The sequence below is a fragment of the Lygodium microphyllum genome, chromosome 28 (genome assembly GCF_053477565.2).
Source record: "Lygodium microphyllum isolate KBCC chromosome 28, Lygodium_microphyllum_v1.1.10, whole genome shotgun sequence".
In the NCBI taxonomy this organism is placed as follows: domain Eukaryota; kingdom Viridiplantae; phylum Streptophyta; class Polypodiopsida; order Schizaeales; family Lygodiaceae; genus Lygodium; species Lygodium microphyllum.
The window spans coordinates 9,973,935-9,996,441 of NC_141162.1; the positions used below are offsets into that span (position 1 = coordinate 9,973,935).

The following is a 22,507-nucleotide window of genomic DNA, read 5'->3' on the forward strand; positions in this document are numbered from 1 at the left end:
ATATTGCGCTTATTACTACTATTGTACTAAGCTCCATTCAGCCTACTATTTTGCCTTGAGATTGCCTCAAAATGTCCAAGCAAAACAAGGCATGCACATTGGCTACGCACTTAGTCCAAGGCAAGCATGCAAAATCATATATACCAATCTTCTCTAGCCATGCTTTATTGGTAGTATACTCAACATCAAGCACGGATGTTGAATCAACAAACAATGTTTGCATAACACTAGGGCTATTTACCTGAGGTGGAACCTTCTGATGCCATATTCCACGGTGGATTCCATGAGGTTTTTTGCTAGATTTCGTAAAACTATATTTATTTTCCGAGGCTCGTACATAATGTGGATTCCTTGTGCAAGAAGTTGACAGGGACACTTGTCCTTTTCAGGTGTCAAATTAATTTAATGTGCACGTTGTAGAAGGGTTTTCGAAAGCAAAGTCGTGTCTCCAGAAGACCTTGTTAAATTTCAAGATGGAAGATCAAGCAAATGAATGAAGTTGAATCTGCAACAGTAATTCCAACATAATGTGCATTGAGCAAAAGAATATTTTTTTTAAACAATCATGCCTTAGTAATACTCAGTTTCAGTTCCAAACTTGATATGACTGCAATTGTCTCCTGTGATGATGATCAGTTGGGAAGATACAACTTTTAGAAACTAAATGTTCTGTGACAGGCACTGAAGATGGCTTTGTTGGGTAAAACTCCCTCTTGCAAGTTCTCACTTGGTGATGTAAACAGAAAGGATGCATACAAGAGTATCTCTACCAGGTGGAAAATTGCCTTCTATGTATTGGCAGTCACTGTATACATCTTATTCCTTTCCTGTATTTCCTGAGCCTCTAAGACCAAAACCTTTTGACAAAAATCGTATGTATGCAATGATCAGCACAGAATTTTCTCTCCTGCACCAGATACATAATCCCCTCCTCCCTGTACTACCGAGGAGTAGTCATATTCACTTGAGCCATACATAGAGCTTGATTCACTATTTCCTAAGGAACTTGATTAATCATAATTTGATAGGAACTGGCCTGCTGGACCATAGAACTGTTTTCATAGATGCCAGTAAGAGGATAACATATACAGCCACCCTCTTTTTTAGATTAATGAAGCACCAGCTTAACCATGAATCAGTCCATTATGTCCTTTGCTATAATGCCATGCACGTTTTCAGAGAAGGCAAGAACATTTTCTTTTAAGCCATCGACAATAGCTTGACGCTGTCAAGCAATACCAAGACTAGATAGGTATCTATGTTCTTTCATCACCAACAATAACAAGCTTGAAGCTGGGACAATCAGCCTGTTGACCACAGTTCGTAAAGAAATCAAGAGGATGAACCTCCACTCCAATAGTGGGTTCGTATCTCTTTTCAAATTCACCAGTCAGATGCCGTTTTACAAAGGTAGTTTTCCCTTCTTATTTTCATCCTGGATTCTTGTCCATTGCCTTCCTCTGTGAATTCGCCCTTTTAAGCACGTTCATGGGTACTTCAGGTGTCCTCCTCCTCGTCACTCTGAACGCAGAGCTCGCCCCTCCAAGATTAGACGACGATCCTCTCCTTCCCACCAGAATTTTCATCTTCCCCCTTTTTGCTTTTTTCTCCTACCCAAAAAAAACATTCGATCCTCTGTTTTTTTTTCTTCAAGATCCTCCCACAATAGCCTCAGAAAAGCGGCTTTCTCCCAAATTTTTACATGCCTTTGTAATCTTGTTTTCTTGGTATCTTAACACGTGGTTCAAAATTGATAAGCCTTTCGAAATAAACATGTATACAACTCTTGTCTAACATTTTGAAGGTGAGCCAAATTTCTCTTGCAATATGCCTACCAGCGAGAGAAATGTGCTAAAGCTGGTTATCTTTTACTGCCATTTGCCTGTTGGCAAGGTGCCACTGTTATTTCCAAGACTTTGTTCTTCACATCTAAAAGTCTGCAACACTGCCTCCTTGGAACAGAGAACCAATGATCATTTAGTGGCTTGGCTGAAACTTGAACATGCTCTACTTCCTCGAGAGGAAGAACTCTGGAGAAGCAAAAAAACCTCATTTTCCTCTCGTCAATGCTTGTATCCCGCTTATACCTACTCACAACCACCTCATTCTCTCCCATGACTATGTCTTCCAAGAAGAAAACAAATGGCCTGTTGCAGATTGACCTCAAGGACCTTCTTATGTCCACGTCAAAATCAGTTCCACTCTCTCTTGAATTCCAAGCCTTGAAGGTGATTTCTGGTCTTTGTAAATCCCTTGGAAGAAGGATGTAAGGATAGACTTGGACAGCATACCCTAGTGAGATTGAAATAGACAGTTTCTGAGCTCGGTTGTAGCAGATGCATTGTTGCAAGAAGTTGCTTGGTTCCGTCCGCATAGCTTTAGTAAGATGTTGCATAGCACCGAAGACATCAAACTTGGGGAAAACATAATCCACCTCATCCAGATGGTGAATAGATAAGAAAGGAGCAGTTGGATGGGCTGACAGTAACCCGAAAGGATTACCATGTACATCAAACTGATGAAAGCCAGGTTCTTTTGTCAGTGGTACACCTAGCTCCGTGATGCAAGCATGTAGTCGGTCATTGCTCCCGAACAGAAAAGGATATCTTAAAGCATTCATCCAGCATTTTGGATACGGTCTATGCGAGCGGGTAGCTGATAGCTATACCCTCGAATGGCTCTCTGATGGATTGCCTATGTAGTACATCTCCCAAAGCTCCTATGAGCTGTTGATCAAAACCTCCTCGTCTAGGTTGACTGACCACTTGGCAAGACATGCCAACTAGAGCATTACAGATAAGTTCCTCTTACTCCAAACCCTCTTCACTATACTACCCACGCATAACAAAAGTATAAACACAACAACTAAATATGTACAGAGTATCAAATGTCACACACACAATATCTGGGTGGATTTTACACCTCGAATGCGCAGCAATACGACATCCACCCCCTCTAATCCTGCGCATCCTCCGGATGGGCCAACTACCCATGATCATCATCATCAAGATCCACAAAGAGATCAATCTCTTCATTGTGCATTTCCGGTATATCAACAAGATTATTTGTCATATCATCTGTCTCTTCCATTGAAGTTTCTTCTCGTTGCTCTTCTCTTGCAAATTCTTCCAATGCATAATCTTCATCATCTCTTTTCTTGAAAATCTTGATTCTTTTTCCAGCAATAGGCACTCTAAGCACTGTACCATCCAATTCTGTCAACTCATATGTTGCATTATCAAAGACATGTCTGACTATGTACAACCCAAACCATCTTTTCACCATCTTTCGAAGTGCAGTATGCTGATTTTGAAGGCTGCTATCAAAGACTAATACCCAATCTCCCTCTTCTATTGCTCTAGGCCGCAAGCGATGCTTGCTGTCAAACCTGTCCTTATTTCTTAGTCTAGCAACCTTCAACCTATCAATAGCTAGCTGAATATCCTCTGGTCTTCTCTCCAACTGCCGAATCCGAAGAGTTAAGAGCTCTTCTCTCGTCAAATCCTCCTGCCAAGGTGAAACTGACCAAGTCAAAGCACAAGTCTCAGTCGGCATAACTGGTTTCTGACCATACATCAACTATGCAGGCATATATCCTGTGGTAACACTATGAGTCATAGGATCAACCCACAAAGAAAATGGTAGAATGCTCGGCCATTCTCCAATCCGTCCTCTACATGCTTTGGCTAATGCTTTCACTATCGGCGGATGCCCTCTTTCACTCTTCCCATTTCCTTCTGGATTGTATGCTGTGGTTAGAGACAACTTGATTCCTAATTGAGAGAAAAACTCTCTAGCTTCATCTACATCCAATTCACCGCAATCCGCAGTGTTCTTACCCACACAACCATACCTGCAGAAAATTTCTTCCAATAAGAACTTACACACTGCACTAGTGGTCTTCGTTCTCAAAGATCTACCCTCAACATGATTGGTAAGATCCTCTCTATCCAAAAAAATATATTTCATTTGCCATAGACCCATAGGCATAGTAACCAAGTCAACTACCCACTTATAATGAATGCATAGTGGATAGGTCGGATGAAGCTCATCTCGATGACACACTACTGAATACTTCTGGCAGTCTCTGCAAGTCTCTACAAAGTGAGAAACATCTTTATACATGCCTTTCCACCAATATTTCTCCTTGATTTTCTCATAAGTAGCCCACACTCCTCTATGACCAACCCAAGGACTCTCATGAAACTCCCTCATCACCTGTAACTGTGTCTCTCTATCGCAGACAACCCGCAAAGGTAATCCACCTCTTTTCTTCAGATGCTTCCAAAGAAATCCATCCTTAAGAAAATAACTATAGGATTTCCTTCTGATCTTCTTGAACTCTTCATCTATCCATTCATCTCTTTTGCTTAGTGTACTAAGGTACTTGCCAATCTGCAACCAATCTCCAACATAGAGTTTTTCTATGAAAGCCACAATATCATAGACATGACAAACATGATCAACCATAGTGGCTGAAATTTTTGCATCATCCTCTTCTGCAAGTAGTATTTCCTCATCATCATATCTGGCTCTAGACAACATATCTGCCACTGGATTATCCTTCCCTGCTATGTGTTTAAATTCCGGATTTAATGACTTGATATATGCAATCCATCTCAACATAGCTATATCCAGAGTAGAGCAACTCGTAATCATACCAATCAATGGCAAGAAATCTATCTCTACCACAATTGAAGCTCCAATAAAGTACTCCTTGTCACATTTGAGAGCTGTAACAATCCCCAGTAACTCCCTCTTGATTTGCGGATATCTCCTCTGTCTCTCGTTTAGGACTTTTGCCCCAAACCGAATAGCATACCTGTTTCCATCTGCATCATCTTGACTCACAGCCCAACCTATGCCAATTGGACTAGTGTCAACTGTCAATACAATAGGCCTTCCGCAATTATAATCCGCTTTCCTGAGAGTAGGAGCAATCTATAATAACTTCTTCAATTTCTGCATGGCTCTAGTGTGGCTCTCATCCCAATAGAATTTTTGCCCCTTTCGAAGCAGCTGATATAAACAATCTGCTATGTGTGCAAAATGAGGTATCCAAATCATATAAAACACACAAGCTCCAATGAATCTCCGAACCTCTGAAGTGGTAGAACAATACTCCGTAATCTTGCCTATAGCATCCACCTTATCAGGTGAGGGTTTCCTGCCATAATACCCACACATATGTCCAACAATGACAACCTCATTCACTCCAAAAACAGATTTTTGCCCTGATAGTGTCAAGTTCACTTCTTCTAACGTGGCCAAAATATTCTCACAAGCTGAAATATGATCAGCCACAAAGTATCTGCATCCCTACTCATTTAGATTCTCATTCTTCTCTTCTTCTGCACACCCCTTAATGGGCACATCATCCAAGAAAGGCATAGTAAGATGAGGTATGTAATCACGAAGGACCTTATGCATGGCATTCATCATATGCGCAACAGAATTAGTGGCACCTTGAGGCAAGGTACACATCCTGACAAGCCCAATAGGAGTTCTGATGGTGGTTATGTCCCTGCTTTCCAAAGCCAGCTGAAAATGATCATATCCCGAATACAAATCACCTAAAGAATAGATGGCACATCCAGCAAATGCTTTTGCAAACTCATCCACAACTGGACCTATACCAACATTCCTAATAGTAACTCTATTTACTGGCTGCATGTCCTATATAAATCGGAGAGTACCATTCTTCTTTGGAACCGTAAACCACCTGTTTGAGTATGGTGCAGATGAAGGCTCAAGAACTCCCATCCTGATTTTCTCATTCAACAAATCAATCAGCTTTGGCAGGTGTGCCTTAGGCACTGGAATAGGTCGGAGGTTCCATGGAATATGAGGAATAGTAAATATCACCATAGCAGCAACAATATCTGGATTCACACATCCAATCTCATGTGGGAAAAAAGCAAACCCCCTTCCATGTCGCTCAAGCATCTCCTGAAAGCATTGCTTCTCTATGGGTAGCAAGAAATCACCATTTTCAATTTTCAATTCAGCAGGAGTCTCTGTTGAAAATTTATGGCCTATATGCTTCAGATTTCTCAAAATTGGCTGTTTGGCAGCCCTCTCTATTTGCTGATCACTGTCAGGTAGAAGTGGTACATCTATCGACTTTACCTTCTTATCCACAGTCTTGTATTTTGTGTCAACGCTGGCTTCATTATGCTCTTCTGCATTACTCAAATCTTGCTGTAAATCAGTAATTTTGCACTCCAATGGCTGAATATCCTCAGCCCTCCGCTCTATGGACTGCATAGGAACAGCCCTAAACTCTGGATGCTGAAATATTTCAGCAGTAAACTCTGTTGGCTAAAAAGTTTCAGCCCTCTGTGTCTCTGTAAGCTGATCATTATCAGCTGGAAACTCTGTTTACTGAATTTCTTCAGCACTCAACACTTTTTGTTGAGTCATCTCAGCCTCTAACTCAATCTGTGACACAAAATCTGCAATTTCATGAAACATGTCCAGGGTTTGCACTAATACATTACTGTGACAACTCTGCATATCAATTTTCAGCATATTTTCCATATCTGTCATCGTATCTGCACAAATCATACTGTCATACATCCCATCTATATGCTCATCATCCTCTAAAATTCCTGCATTTTTCAAATTTTTCTCCTTCGTGCATATGTACTGCTTGGCAGCTCTAGGCAACTTAGAAGTCTTCTGATAGCTCATCGAACTGTTTGTTGAAATCCCAACAAAACCGGAGGAGAAAACACTGCTGCCAGGAGGCGAGAACTCCAATATCCTCTGCTCTGTACCACCGTCGTCTCGCGAAATCGCGGTACCTAATGAAAACCCGAATCCCTTACAGTGGGCAAAGGTGCATCTCTGAGAGTATCTCTGTTTCTAACATGGTTCACACACACAGTCATAAACTGAACTGCTCTCATACCATCTTTACTGTGAATCCGTGCATAAGCAGATCCATCATCCATTACCTTTGTTTCCATACGCATCTCTGTGATGAATGGCTGTTCAAGAATTATGGGATAAGAGCATGAATCTTGCACAAAGAAATGGAAAACCTCCTCTACATCTCCAATAGAAACCCTCACACTGGGACAAGCAGCATACAAATCACTTGTAGTGTTGTTGGCGGCTCTCATACGCCATCCATGCTCTACATCCATAGGCCATCTGTTACTCTCATAAACTCCACAAACTATGAGATTAATCTCTGAACCATGATCCACCAAAGCAACATAAGGCACATGTTTCTCTCCAATTTTTACCATCGTCTCTATAGTTGCCCTAGCCCAATGACTCTGCAAAAAGTGACTACGCGGTATCAAGACATGCTCATCAATTTCAGCATAATGCATAGGCTGAACCCTCTTCTCTATCTGTGGAAAAATAGAAGCATTCTCAACCATAACGTCATCCTCATCCTCATCCAACTCCCCAATCAAAACTCCCTATGTATCAGTAGTAGGCAATGCATGTCTTTTCCTCTTCAGGACCTCTTGAAACTCATCTTGAAACTCTCTTTTCGAGATGCCCAAAACCTCAGAAATAGTGAAAGTCACCTCACTGCCAAGTATCTTGTCATTAAATATTTTCTTCATGTCCGTTGATGTCTCAATATCGGACATCAATCTAAACCCTGGCTACTTTCTCTCTCTAGGCTCTTGCCTCTTTTCTCTCTTTTGAGCATCTTCCATCTGTCGTTCTCGCCCTAGTCTCAAAGACGGTCCTGCAGTAGGTGGAGTAACAAACTCACCCCCTCTAGTCTTCTTAGCTGCATTTGGATTTTCTTCATCCCTCTTACGCTTCTCCTCAACAAGTTCATCTTCTCCTTGAGACTTAGCCAAGTAGGCATAAATAGAGTACCTGTCAACAGGGAATCCCAACTTGTCTCAGATCTGATGCTAGAGCCTGCACTAGTCAAAACAGTTTGCTGAATTTTTCCCTTGTTTGCAGTCTCCATAGCGTAAGTCCATAGTGCTGACTGATTCTCTGATCCCTTCTCAATCTGGACTCCATATGCAGAAGCATCTCCTCTAGCTATCACATAAGAAGTACGTGCAGCCATGTCATCCACTAACTTCTTCATTCCGCCTTTCCCAAAGTTGGTAGCAAGCGAAGCTCCTGTTTCAGTCAACCAAATCTTACCATCTTGTCCCCAAAATACCAAATTCTTCCTCCTTGCATCCTGAAAAGATTCACAATCCTTGCAATGCTGATGGTCTGTACTATCACACCAAATACATCTCTAATCTCTCATAGGTGCACTAGGAGCACTCCTAAGTGCAATAGGAGCACTAGAAGAAATAGTAGGCGCAGTCGAAGCAAACTGCTCTTTCAATTTTCCCACCAACTCCGCTTTAACTAACTCCAGTGTCAAATCCGTTATGCCTTTGATTATGTCATAGAGAGAGGTAGGCAACAACGGAGTGGATGGTTTTGGAGCAGAAGGAGTCGGCATCGGTCTTGGAGTAGGAGGAATAGGAGGAGTAGAAACAGTAGGCACTGGCATAGGCCAAGAAGTTGGCTGAGGAGAAGAAAAAATAACAGGGATAGAAGCAGGCATAGGAGCAGAAGACGGCGTCAGTGTCATAGATCCATTCTATAGACGGGTCTTCCATATCCTCCTCTTGGTCAAAGTCGAGACTACATCCTGGGCATCTTGCCAATCCATTTTAAGTCACATAGGCTTTGTGCGATCCTCAAGAAGCTCTCCCAATTCTTCCTGAAGAGCAGGTTTTGCAGCTTGCAAGAAAAACTCAACTTTTTCAACATCCAATGCTCTTTGTTCAATGGCATCAAGCTGACTATACCTTTCTTCAAATTCTCGTATCAACTCTGAAGCAGCTAGACCTTTGTTTGGCATGTAGACCCACTCTCAGAATGACCGCGGTGTAGCAATCCCAATATCCTCAAGGAAATACTCTTCTTTCAGAGCCTTCTTAAAATCTTGCCAATGCGAATTTTGAATAAAAAGATCAGTCACCTTTGCCCTCAAGGCGAGTGTGACAAGACGAAGGAAATACTTACTCATAAGTCCAGCTGGAACTCCAAAAAATCCCATCTTAATCTCATATGTCTTCAAATATGCTGAAACATTACGGCCATCAAATATCTTCTTCTCATTCTCAACTACTTCAATCGCCTTAGTCGCGCTCATTCCATTCTCCTGCTCCGAATATAGTTGCCTTTGCTGAGACAACTGTTGTTGATGCAATTGCTGTTGCTGCTGCATGTACAATTGTGTCTGCTGATTTTGAAGCTACATATACATGGACATATTATGCAAAATCTGCTTTAGATCATCTGTTGAAGTACTTGATGCAGCAGTCATTGATGGAGCTGAAGTAGAGGACGCAGCTAGAATTGTAGAAGAGGCTGAAATGGATGCTGACGTATCTCCCATCCTGAAATTTCTGCGACGCTTTCACGTCGCGTTCACCAAAGATGTCGAAGGGTTTTCGAAAGCAAAATCATGTCTCCAGAAGACCTTGTTAAATTTCAAGATGGAAGATCAATGAAGTTGAATCTGCAACAATAATTCCAGCATAATGTGCATTGAGCAAAAGAATATATTTTTTTAACAATCATGCCTCAACAATACTCAATTTCAGTTCCAAACTTGATATGACTGCAATTGTCTCCTGTGATGATGATCAGTTGGGAAGATACAACTTTTAGAAACTAAATGTTCTATGACAGGCAAGCACTGAAGATGGCTTTGTTGGGTAAAACTCCCTCTTGCAAGTTCTCACTTGGTGATGTAAACAGAAAGGATGCATACAAGAGTATCTCTACCAGGTGGAAAATTGCCTTCTATGTATTGGCAGTCACTGTATACATCTTATTCCTTTCCTGTATTTCCTGAGCCTCTTAGACCAAAACCTTTTGACAAAAATCGTATGTATGCAGTGATCAGCACAGAATTTTCTCTCCTGCACCAGATACATAATCCCCTCCTCCCTGTAGTACCGAGGAGTAGTCATATTCACTTGAGCCATACATAGAGCTTGATTCATTGTTTCCTAAGGAACTTGACTAATCATAATTCGATAGGAACTGGCCTGCTGGACCATAGAACTATTTTCATAGATGCCAGTAAGAGGATACCATATACAGCCACCCTGTTTTTTAGATTAATGAAACACTAGCTTGACCTTGAATCAGTCCATTACGTCCTTTGCTATAATGCTAGGCACGATTTCAGAGAAGGCAAGAACATTTTCTTTTAAGCCATCGATAATAGCTTGACGCTGTTGAGCAATACCAAGACCAAATAGGTATCTATGTTCTTCCATCACCAACAATAACAAGCTTGAAGCTGAGACAATCAGCCTGTTGACCACAGTTCGTAAAGAAATCAAGAGGATGAACCTCCACTCCAATAGTGGGTTCGTATCTCTTTTCAAATTCACCAGTCAGATGCCGTTTTACAAAGGTAGTTTTCCCTTCTTATTTTCATCCTGGATTCTTGTCCATTGCCTTCACTCTGTGAATTTGCCCTTTTAAGCACGTTCATGGGTGCTTCAGGTGTCCTCCTCCTCGTCACTCTGAACGCAGAGCTCGCCCCTCCAAGACCAGACGACGATCCTCTCCTTCCCACCAGAATTTTCATCTTCCCCCTTTTTGCTTTTTTCTCCTACCCAGAAAAAACATTCGATCCTCTGTTTTTTTTCTTCAAGATCCTCCCACAATAGCCTCAGAAAAGCGGCCTTCTCCCAAATTTTTACATGCCTTTGTAATCTTGTTTTCTTGGTATCTTAACACGTGGTTCAAAATTGATAAGCCTTTCGAAATAAACATGTATAGAGCTCTTATCTAACATTTTGAAGGTGAGCCAAATTTCTCTTGCAATGTGCCTACCAGGGAGAGAATTGTGCTAAAGCTGGTTATCTTTTACTGCCATTTGCCTATTGGAAAGGTGCCACTCTTATTTCCAGGACTTTGTTCTTCACATCTAAAAGTCTGCAACACTGCCTCCTTGGAATAGAGAACCAATGATCATTTAGTGGCTTGGCTGAAACTTGAACATGCTCCACTTCCTCGAGAGGAAGAACTATGGAGAAGCAAAAAAACCTCATTTTCCTCTCATCAATGCTTGTATCCCGCTTATACCTACTCACAACCACCTCATTCTCTCCCATGAATATGTCTTCCAAGAAGAAAACAAATGGCTTGTTGTAGATTGACCTCAAGGGCCTTCTTGTGTCCACGTCAAAATCAGTTCCACTATCTCTTGAATTCCAAGCCTTGAAGGTGATTTCTGGTCTTTATAAATCCCTTGGAAGAAGGATGTAAGGATAGACTTGGACAGCATACCCTAGTGATATTGAAATAGACAGTTTCTGAGCTCGGTTGTAATAGTAGATGCATTGTTGCAAGAAGTTGCTTGGTTCTGTCCGCATAGCTTTAGTAAGATGTTGCATAGCACCCAAGACATCAAACTTGGGGAAAACAGGATCCACCTCATCCAGATGGTGAATAGATAAGAAAGGAGCAGTTGGATGGGCTGACAGTAACCCGAAAGGATTACCCTGTACATCAAACTGATGAAAGCCAAGTTCTTTCGTCAGTGGTACACCTAGCTCCGTGATGCAAGCATGTAGTCGGTCATCGCTCCCGAACAGAAAAGGATATCTTTCCTAGCATTCATCCAGCATTTTGGATAAGGTCTGATAGCTATACCCCCCAATGGCTCTTTGATGGATTGCCTATGTAGTACATCTCCCAAAGCTCCTGTGAGCTGTTGATCAAAACCTCCTCATCTAGGTTGACTGACCACTTTGCAAGACATGCCAACTAGAGCATTACAGATAAGTTCCTCTTGCTCCAAACCCTCTTCACTATACTGCCCATGTAGAACAAAAGTATAAACACAACAACTAAATATGTACAAAGTATCAAATGTCACACACACAACATTTGGGTGGATTTCACACCTCGAATGCGCAGCAATATGACAATGTGAGTGATTCCACATCGGGTGAATTCACAAAATACATATTAAATTAATGGGCATTTATGAGTTTAGAGTGCACTCATGGTAAATTAAGGTTACGACAGAGTTCCAACGTACTTATTTATTTTGTAGCTGAAGACTGCTAGATATTCACTTTTGTGGATTTTTTTTTAAATTTCCTAACAATTGTGAATGCTTCAGTTGATGTGTAGAGCAGACAGTAGTGGAGTTGGTAAGCACCAGGCGATGACGTGTATTCACATTACCTAGAAGAATTTTTATTTTTATGGGTGCATGTCTTATCACTAAAGGCGTGGCGCCACTATTTCTTGAGAGAGAGAGAGAGTAAGAGAGAAATACACAAGACATGCTCCCAAAGAATGATTCATATTGATGTAGAGTTAGTATATATAGGTGATACCCAAGTCAAGTGAGAGATGATATATATAGTTGTAACATCCCCACTCAAACAAAGGTCTCTAGCTGCGACTGAAAAAACCCTTGGGGAGAACAAGGAAAGAACCCCAGCCCCTACACATACCTATGATACAAAAATGATTTACTATAAAGTTTTCTTGAATACAATGATACATGCCTCAATCAGTGAGACAAGAACTTGGAACAATACCAAGTGCATGTCTTAATGAGCTAAAGTGAGCTTCACTAAGAGCTTTTGTGAAGATGTCTACAACCATTTGATCACTGGGACAATGCTCCACTATAATGGAACCTTTCTTGACTTCATGTCGAACATAATGATAATGAATAGCAATATGCTTTGATTTACTATGTTGTATATAGTCTTTGGTAAGACTAATAGCACTTTAGTTGTTGCATCGAAGAAGTGTACTAGATGATGAAGGATGTCCCAAATCTACAAGTACTTGTCGAAGCCAAACTAGCTCGCGAGCTGGTAATGATGCAGCAACATATTTGGCCTCAGTTGTAGAAACCGCAACACATTGTTGTTTCTTGCTGGACCAAGAAACCAAACATCCATTTACAAAGAAACAATTCCCACTTGTAGATCGCATGGATAAATGTGAACTTGCCCAATCAACATCTGTATATTCAATAAGTTCAAGAGAAGCTGAAGAAGATAAAGAAGAATCCTCTCGAGGACGATAAATAAGACCAAACTCCTTAGTACCCTTGAGGTACTTAAGAATACGTTTTGTAGCACTCCAATGAATAGTGGAAGGGGAAGAAAGATACTGTCCCAAAAAGCTAGCTACAAATAAAATATATGTTCTTGTGTTTAAACCAATAAATTGAAGACAACCAACAAGATTAGCAAAAGGTTGATGAATGGCTGATTCTTCATTGCGTGTTGTAGATGTACCCTTGGTAGAGCTCGAAAGAATAGGAGTGTTGGCAGAGTGCACATTTGTCAACCCAAACTTTTTAACAATATCATTAATAAACTTTGTCTTGCGAAGAAGAAGAATGCCTTGTTGTCAGTGTTGTTGAACTTGAATACCCAAACAAGAATGTATCTCACCAAGATCCACCATTTCAAATGCAGTCGATAAAAGCTTCTTCATAACATCCAAGAAAGCAATATTATTTGATACAAGAATAGTATCATCAACATATAGAGCAAGAATAATAAAACATTTGTCCTCCCTTTTGATGTAAAGATTTGGGTCTGCAAAACATGCAACAAAACCTTTAGATGTGAGGAACTGATCAATCTTAATATACCAAGCACGAGAGGCTTGCTTCAATCCATATAATGCATGATGAAGCTGACATACAAGATGCTCCTTTCCTGCAATCATAAAACCTTCAGGTTGCTTCATATAGATTTCTTCTTCAATATCTCCATTGAGAAAGGCCATTTTAACATCCATTTGGTGAATTTCTAGATCAAATAGTGTTGCAAAAGCCAAAAGCATACGAATAGTTGTGGAGCACACAACGGGAGAAAATGTTTCTTGATAATCTACTCCTGCAATATACAAGTAACCTTTTGGAACAAGTCGTGCTTTGAACTTATCAAATGAGCCATTAGCTTTGGTCTTGGTTTTATAACCCATTTACATTTGATAGAAACATGATTTGGGGGGAGTTCAGTAAGAATCCATATACCTTTGGAGATTAAAGAATCGTACTCAGCTTGCATAGCTTCTTGCCATTGATCCCTTTGAGATGAATTGATAGCTTCCATATACGATATTGGATCCTCTTGGACAGACATAGCATCATCAAAGACATCATATTCAATAGAATAGAATCCATACTCTATCTCAATAGGAAGATTGACATATATCTCCAAATTTTCATCAATCTTCTTTCGAGGTGACGGAGGTTTATGATCATCAGAATTAGTAGACTCACAAAGCAAGTAAGGAAATGCACTAAGCAAAGACTGTGTATCATCTGAAACATCTGACGACCATGTGCCACCCATAGTCTTCTCATCAAATATAGCATCACGACTAATGATAACCTTTTGAGTAGAAGGATCATAAAATTTGTAACCTTTGGAATGATCTGAAGGATCCAACTTATGTCGAGTGTCCTTGGGCACATGAATATAAGCAATGCAACCAAATGTGCGAAAGTGAGAGACTGAAGGTGTCTTCCCTGTCCAGATTGCTATAGGAATTTTACCAGCAGGTGCAGTTATTAGAAGATGATTTTGAATTAAAATGGTTGTTAGAAGTGCTTCAGTCCAAAACTTTCAAGACAAACCAGAGTGTATAAGCATGCAATGTATAGCATTAAGAATAGTGCAATTTTTGCGCTCAGCAACACCATTTTGCTTAGGAGAATAAGGAACTGTAAACTCATGATGAATACCTTGATCCTTACAGAAGTCATCAAATAGACTAGATACATATTCACTGCCATTGTCACTACGAAGAGTCTTTATAGAGAATCCAGTTTGAAGCTCCACACTGATCTTCTATTGTTTAAATATAGATAAAGCCTCAGACTTATGTCGAAGAAGATAGACATGTGTGTACCATGAGAAATCATCAATGAAAGTTATAAAATATCGATATTGAGACTTTGAGGAAGGAAAAGGACTGCAAATATCGGTATGAACCAAATCCAAGAGAGCACAGGAATTTGATGAAGTAGAAGTGTGGAAAGATGAACGATGGTGTTTTCCAAGTGCACAGTACTCACATATTCCCATACGTGGATGAGATTTAAGATCCATACCTTGCACAAGACCATGACGATGAAGATCAAGAATTTTCGCAAAATCGGAGTGTGCAAATGGCTGATGCCATAATTTGCAATCTGCATCTCCATGGGCAGTAACAACATTTGCAACTGTATCGTTCAATGATAGCTCAAATAGATTACCATGTCGAGGAGCCATTGCTATAGTATGTCCGTCTTTCTCTATACGACATTGATTATGATCAAAGCCAACAAACAAACCAAGATCAACTAGACGAGCAACAAAAAGAAGATTTCTTTGCAAATCTAGAACATTAAAAACTCCTCTTAATATTCTAGTGGATGAAATAGTCCCCATATATAAATCACCCACTCCTTTGACTTGACAAGTTGTATCATCCGCAAGGTAAACAAACTTCTTGACAGGAAGAGAATGATAATTGTGAATCCACTGCAGTTGGTATGTCATGTTTCCAGTGGCACCTGAATCAACGATGAATAGAGAACCATCATGAACATGAAGTACCTTTTCTAGAGAGATATCATGATGGATGAAATTGAGCTCCTTATGAGTATGATCATCATCAGTTGTAGTTTCTTGAGCAATATAAGCTCGAGAACATTCTTCATCATATCTACGTTTATAACAACAAAATACAATATTAGTGAATTTGGGAATCTCCCAATTCCCATTTTTTGAATACTAAAAAGGTGGCACCCGGATAACATGCCCATAAATTTCTCAAAACCATATGATGTGGCCTATCATTGGAAAGCACTTGAAAAATGGAATCTATTGAGATATAGAGCGCTTGATTTGGAGTTATAATGTTCAAGTTATGACAAATCCAAAGATTTGACCACATGTCCCAAACTTATGGGAAATTTCCATATTCCCCAATATGGTGTTACAATGAGATGGATGATCTGTATGTGCACAATAATCACAAGGAGGAAAACTTTTGGACGAGTGAGGCTGCTTTGTAGTAACTCCATGGTCCTCATCATATTGACGTGCCCAGCAATCAGAAGCCACATGGCCTTTCTTATCACAATAAGAACAATATTTGTTAGGATAAGCAAGAGGAGAAGATTTACCACCTTGATTAGGGTGTCCACCCAACTGAAAACGTGAAGCGGGACACTTGCAAGCAACAAAAGTAGCATCAAAATCCCTTTGTTCGCGAGTGACCAAAACATCATTAGATTTTTCCAAATGATGCTCATGATGTTGAGAATATTCAATAAGAGATATACATGCTTTGTCAAAGTGGATATCATCCTTAGACAAAATAGTGATGATATTGTCATATAAAGGATCTTTGATGGTATGAAGAAGTTGAGTAACAATCTGATTTTTAGCAACAGGAGCGCCGCCAGCACCAAGCTGATTGATAATGTCTTTAAAAGTCTCGATATGAGAGTGTATAGAAGTACTAACCTTATATTGAAGATTTTTCAAACGAGTTTGGAGATATAAATATTCGGTGACTGATTTCTTCTCAAACATTGAGATAAGATACTCCCAAACAGCATGAGAGGTTTCCAGATGAAAGACATCCAACATAAGTGAGTCAAGAAGTGCAGAAAATATATAACGACGAGCGGCTTTGTCACGAGGAATCCAATCAGTATGATCAATTTTCCATTGTTCAAATAACGGGCCATCAATAATCAGAGAATTGTCACTCATCACATCAATAAGTTGAACTGGGCAAGACAGGTCAGCCAAAACAATATCAAATAATTCGTCACCTTCAAGAATTAGCATCATTTTTGCTTTCCACCCAAGAAAGCCTTGTCCTTGGAAGAAGGGAACCGAATGTTGGCCAGACGGATATCCGTTAACAATTACGCAATTAGCCATGCCTGTATCTTGAGAGAAAACAAATAAGATGAGATCGCAGAATCTGCAAACCATGAACAAGATGAGCGTAGTTGAGACGCGTGACAATCAAAATAAGGAGATGCACGTAAGAACGACGAAAAGGATTGAGTGACTAAAAAGAAAGCAGGAAATAGATGAGTGACTAAAAAGAAAGCCCGAAATAGAGAGACTTAACATGCAAGACGAGATGATGCGTATAAGAAAAGTGCTATTTTGGTCAAACAAAGAACATGAACGAGAATAAAAATTTGCTAAAAATAGCAAGATATTTGCTTGTCGTAATCAACGTCATTAACGAAGATGAGCGATTAACAAACTATAATTAGGGATTAACGAACTATAATTAGAATTACAATTTTAAATATAGAATCACAGATTCAAGAAGAATTATTGTCTTAAATCCTGAATTGTCATAACTTTTGATCCAGAACTCGGATTAACAAGCGGTTTTGACAGGATTCATCACATCAATAGGTTGAACTGGGCAAGATAGGTTGCCCAAAACAATATCAAATAATTCGTCACCTTCAAGAATTAGCATCATCTTTGCTTTCCACCCAGAAAAGCCTTGTCCTTGGAAGAAGGGAACCGAACATTGGCCATACGGATATTCGTTAACAATTATGCAATTGACCATGTCTGTATGTCGAGAGAAAACAAATAAGATGAGATCACAGAATCTGCAAACCATGAACAAGACGAACGTAGTTGAGTCGCATGATAATCCAAATCGCAGAATCTGCAAACCATGAACAAGACGAGCATAGTTGAGACGCGTGAAGATCAAAATAGGGAGATGCACATAAGAATGACGAAAAGTATTGAGTGACTAAAAAGAAAGCCCAAAATAGAGAGATGTAGCGTGCAAGACGAGATGACGCGTATAAGAAAAGTGCTATTTTGGTCGAATAAAACATCGCTAAAAATAGCAAGATGTTTTTGCTTGTCGTAATCAACATCATTAATGAAGGCGAGCGATTAACGAACTGTAATTGGGTATTAACGAACCGTAATTAGAATTACAGTTTTAAATAAAGAATCGCATATTTGAGCAGAATTGTTGTCTTCAATCTTGAACTGTCATAATTTTTGATCCAGAAATCCTATTGACAAGGGGTTTTGAAAAGATTTGAGAGCACAATGAGAGCTACACATCCAGATGTAGTTTTATTTTTAAAGACAAAATTAGCTAATACTTCTAATTTGAACAAGTTCATGTATCAAATCATCACTTATGCAAAGAATTCAATTAAGTATAAACAATGAAACAACTTATCTTCCTTGTTGTTGCTAGGCATCCATAGCTCTGATACCATGTTCAGAGAGAGAGAGAGAGAGTACGAGAGAGATACACAAGACATGCTCCCAAAGAATGATTCGTATTGATGTAGAGTTAGTGTATATAGGTAAGACCCAAGTCAAGTGAGAGATGATATATATAGTTGTAACAATATTTATATAGGTGCGCTTATTTATTAAAGCACTTAACAAACATTTATTATTTTTGTATGCGCATAGGCACTTGGTTTAATATTTTATTATTGGACATTGTATTTAGGCACATCCCTATTTTTGGGATGTCGAGACACTTTACTCTTTATTTGGGCAAAAGCAAACACAAAAGCCAAAAGCATGCTAATTGTAAATTGGGCTATTTTTTAGCTTGGAGATTAATAGATCTATAAATACATGCCTTGTGAAGGAGTCACACAAGGCATGGGGGGAGATTGCGCCCAATTGGTCTTTTTATGTCATGTCATGCAAACTCTCTTTTTGCTTTTATGTAGATTTTGTAGAGTTCTTTGTTGTTGGGGACCTTTCAGGATACACTATGCGCACTACAGCATCCGATTTGCACACTAGTGGTATCAAAGCAAAGCTGAGACATCAAGGGCTTCAATTGCTTACCATCTCATGTGAAGGTGAAGCTCCTAGAACGAACGGGCTCTACAGGATAACTCACAACACACTGTCGATAGAGGCATGTTCCTGGAGGTAAAGAACCCCTTAGTGTGCTCTCAAATCCCAAAGGACCTCTCCCAGGAGGCAGAGGACCACCTTTGAAGATCCTTTATAAGTCTTTTGTTGACATAGAGAAGCAAAGAAGGAAGATTAGTAAGCTTGGAGTTAATAAGCTTTATAAGCTTAAAAAGAACTTCAAGCTCCAAAATTCAACGACAAACAGCGGTAGCACGTACCAACGGCGACGAATCCGGTGTGAAGATACCACCATCCTGTTCAAATGTATAAAAGCCATTAAGCTTTTTACAAAGCTTAACGTTATTAAGCTTATTAAAGCTTACAATTTTCAATCTTTAACTCCTTCATAGTGGGTGTTCACACCGAATTACTCCTGAACAAGTTTCGTATTCCTAGCAAGCCTCTGTTCACATCTGCAATTCGACAGGGTTGATTAATAATAAGCAAGCTATTTCCTTTTTTAAGAAAAGCAAGCCTTGTAAACCAAAATTTGAGCCACTCTCATTCTTCTAACAATATTTTGAGTGTGTGAGGTTTTTGGAGATTTTTATAAGATGTCCAATCAAAACATTGATGGGCGAATGTGATTTGCTAGAGCTAACTATGGAGCAAAAATTGGACCTAATCATGATGCAACTTCAAAAAGAGTGAAGAGCATGTCAAAAATTGCAACCACAACTAGCTACACTTCAACGATCCACTATCGATGATCAGTACGAAGTGCAACCTAAAGATATTATTCGACATACGATTGATCCGGCACTTGATGCATAGTCTCTCACGAAAGAAGCCAAGATAAGTAAAAGAAATTTCAAATTCTGTACTTTTAATGGACAACGTGACAAAAAACTGTTCTTGCTTTCATCAGTGAGTTTGATGACTATTTTCATGAAGAGAAATATGCTAAAAAAGATAAACTTAAATGTGTCACTAACCATCTAGCAGATAGAGCATCATTATGGTGGACTATTGTCCATAAGAGTGTTGATTGTCCATCTACTTGGGAGGCCTTTCAAAAGATATGTTTGTAAATTTTCCTTCCACCTCAATTCCATGAAAAAGCAATCAAACACTGGGATCTTCTGCAACAAAGAGATCATGAATCCATTGTGCAATACATTGAGCATTTTTGTAGTGCCTTACTACAACTTCGAATGCTTCAAGATGTTCTTGAGGCAATTCATAAGTGCAAATATATGTCTGGTTTGCTTGGTCACTTCTATGCGGTGTCGTGATGTTATGAGGACATAGTGTGAAAAAGTATGGAATGCATCATCATCCGACTTCTTTATTGATCTAGAGAATCAATGTGATCTGAGCCATTAGCACTAGTGTGAGTTGCATAGATTATCCAAAAATACTAGATTTTTAGATAATTTTAGCATATTTTTTATATTATTTGTTGTAAAAATAAAAAAAAATTAAAAAAATCTTCTAGATTCGGATGGCATACAAAAAGCTAGTTGCTTTTTTGGCCAATTATGGAGATTTTCACAAGAGGGACAGATTGACAAAATCGCGTACGTCGCGATCGCTGTAAACAAGCTGAAAACTGCAGATTAAACCAAAAGAAGAGAAAGAAGTGATCTGGGAGATCCGTGATCAGCTATCCTGGGGTTTTACCCCCCTTTCGGAGCAAATGGAGCCAACAGATTTGGGTTCTGAGCAGCAGAGAAGGAGCTGTAACTTTTATGCACATTTTAATTCTACAAAGAAGCTCCACGAGATCTAATGCCTAGAGATTGCTTCTAAGTAGTGCGAAGATTCCAGGTTCATTCAATAAATATTGATTCAATTCATTGTGCTTTGTCTTTGTAGTGTTTACCACTTGTGTATTCTCTATCTTCTCTTCCATCACATATCTCTACTTCCTTCTACTTCTGATCCCTGGTGGATTCGTCCTTTCGACAAAAACCCCTTCGACATTGGTGAACCCGACATGAAAGGTCATCAAAACAAGAAAAGACAAGATGGGAGAATCTTTGAATACATTCTCCAGTGATGTTTTGCAACAGTTGGTGCAAAATATGAATATGCTTATGCAGGTACAACAACAACAATAGGTGATGCAAGCTTCAGCTCAAACAGAAAGTGTTGTGATGAATGCTTTAGAAGCAGTTGAGCATGAGGTGAGGTTATTCAATGGCAGAAATGTATCTGTATATGTACATACCTATACTCATCAGAAGATGGAATTCTTTGGGGTGGCTCAATTTGCACGGAGCCAGTATTTTGTACGTGTTACTGTTCATGAATTAAAAGCATGGATTACTGAATTATACTTGTAGGATGCTGACTAGGTAGCCTTCAAGAAGACACTAAGGGAAGAATTTTACATTGAGGACACCAGTTTGATTACACGCGAGACTTTTAAGAGTGGATTTACAACCCAATAAGGGTCTTGTGGCTACAAAATTGTTAAGAGAATTTGAAAGTCGATTTGAGTAGTTGGATCTTGCAGAATAGCAAGCTCTTGCAAGTCAAAAAGCTGAATTGTTTCTACAGGCAACTGATCATGAGCTTCAAGAGAAGCTTGATGATTTGCTCGAGGATCAAACTACAGAAACAGGTTTGAAAATAGAGTGGAGACATGTCAAGGAAGCTGTTGCTGCACTTGTGAAGAAGCATAGAAGAAGAGAAAGATTGCATGTCTCTAGCTTGCCCACTATTATGGGCAAGACAGTTGATGTATCTAGTAAGCCACCTACTTCTGCAGCTAACCTTATGGTTGTACCTACTATTGTTCCCTCTATTAGGGAAGATGTCTTAGATGAATTGGTCAAAGGAATGCGGGATCTTCAATTGAAGGTTTCAAAATGAAAAAGGACAAGAGAAAAGGGAACGAGCAGTAGCCCGTAATCCTGGAAAAAGATATATGTGGTGTGACAATTTCCAGCATGAGAGAAAGGATTGTGCTGCCTATCAGGAGGCCTTGGCATGAGAGCTTATCTTTTGGAAAGATGGTAAGATCGATGCAGAAGAAATGGGATTGCCTCTTGCTTTGAATTTTGGGAAGGGAGGTATGCAAAAGTTGTTGGAAGACTTGACTGTCTGAAATGCTTATGCGGCGGTACATGCTTCTACTTTTGATCTATAGTTGGATAGAATGCATGGCCAAGTAATAGTTGATCCATAGGCTGAAATATGGACACATGCTTTACATGCAGCTAAAAAGAGAAAGGTCACTGATAGTGAAATGTCTCATGCAGGGCAAGACATTCGTGGCATAGCTAGTTGGAAATCACCGGTAGATGCATATTCAATGTATGCATATTTAGCAAAGGTACAAAACACGGATGTACTTGTGGAAGAAAAATAAAAAAGAGATGAAGATATTGTAGGGACATCTAAAATAATAACAAGAAGAAGTGTGGATTAGCCTAAAGCTGCAAATCAGCCACCTCCCTAGCATGTTATGAAAGAGGTCAGTAGCAAAAATAGGATAACAAACAAGAGGGTAGAAAGAAGGGCAAGCAGACAGGATATAAGTTGCAATCTGGCACTGAGACAGCCACAGATCTTAAGAAGGTTCTTGAAGAATGGATCTTAAATAGTTG

The 22,507-nt window shown here is 39.6% G+C and overlaps 1 pseudogene; it reads right to left on the reverse strand.

The window, feature by feature from the left end:
- Positions 1 to 1,861: 1,861 nt before the first annotated feature.
- On the reverse strand, positions 1,862 to 10,600 carry LOC148011170 (uncharacterized; annotated as a pseudogene).
- Between the last annotated feature and the right edge of the window lie 11,907 nt (positions 10,601 to 22,507).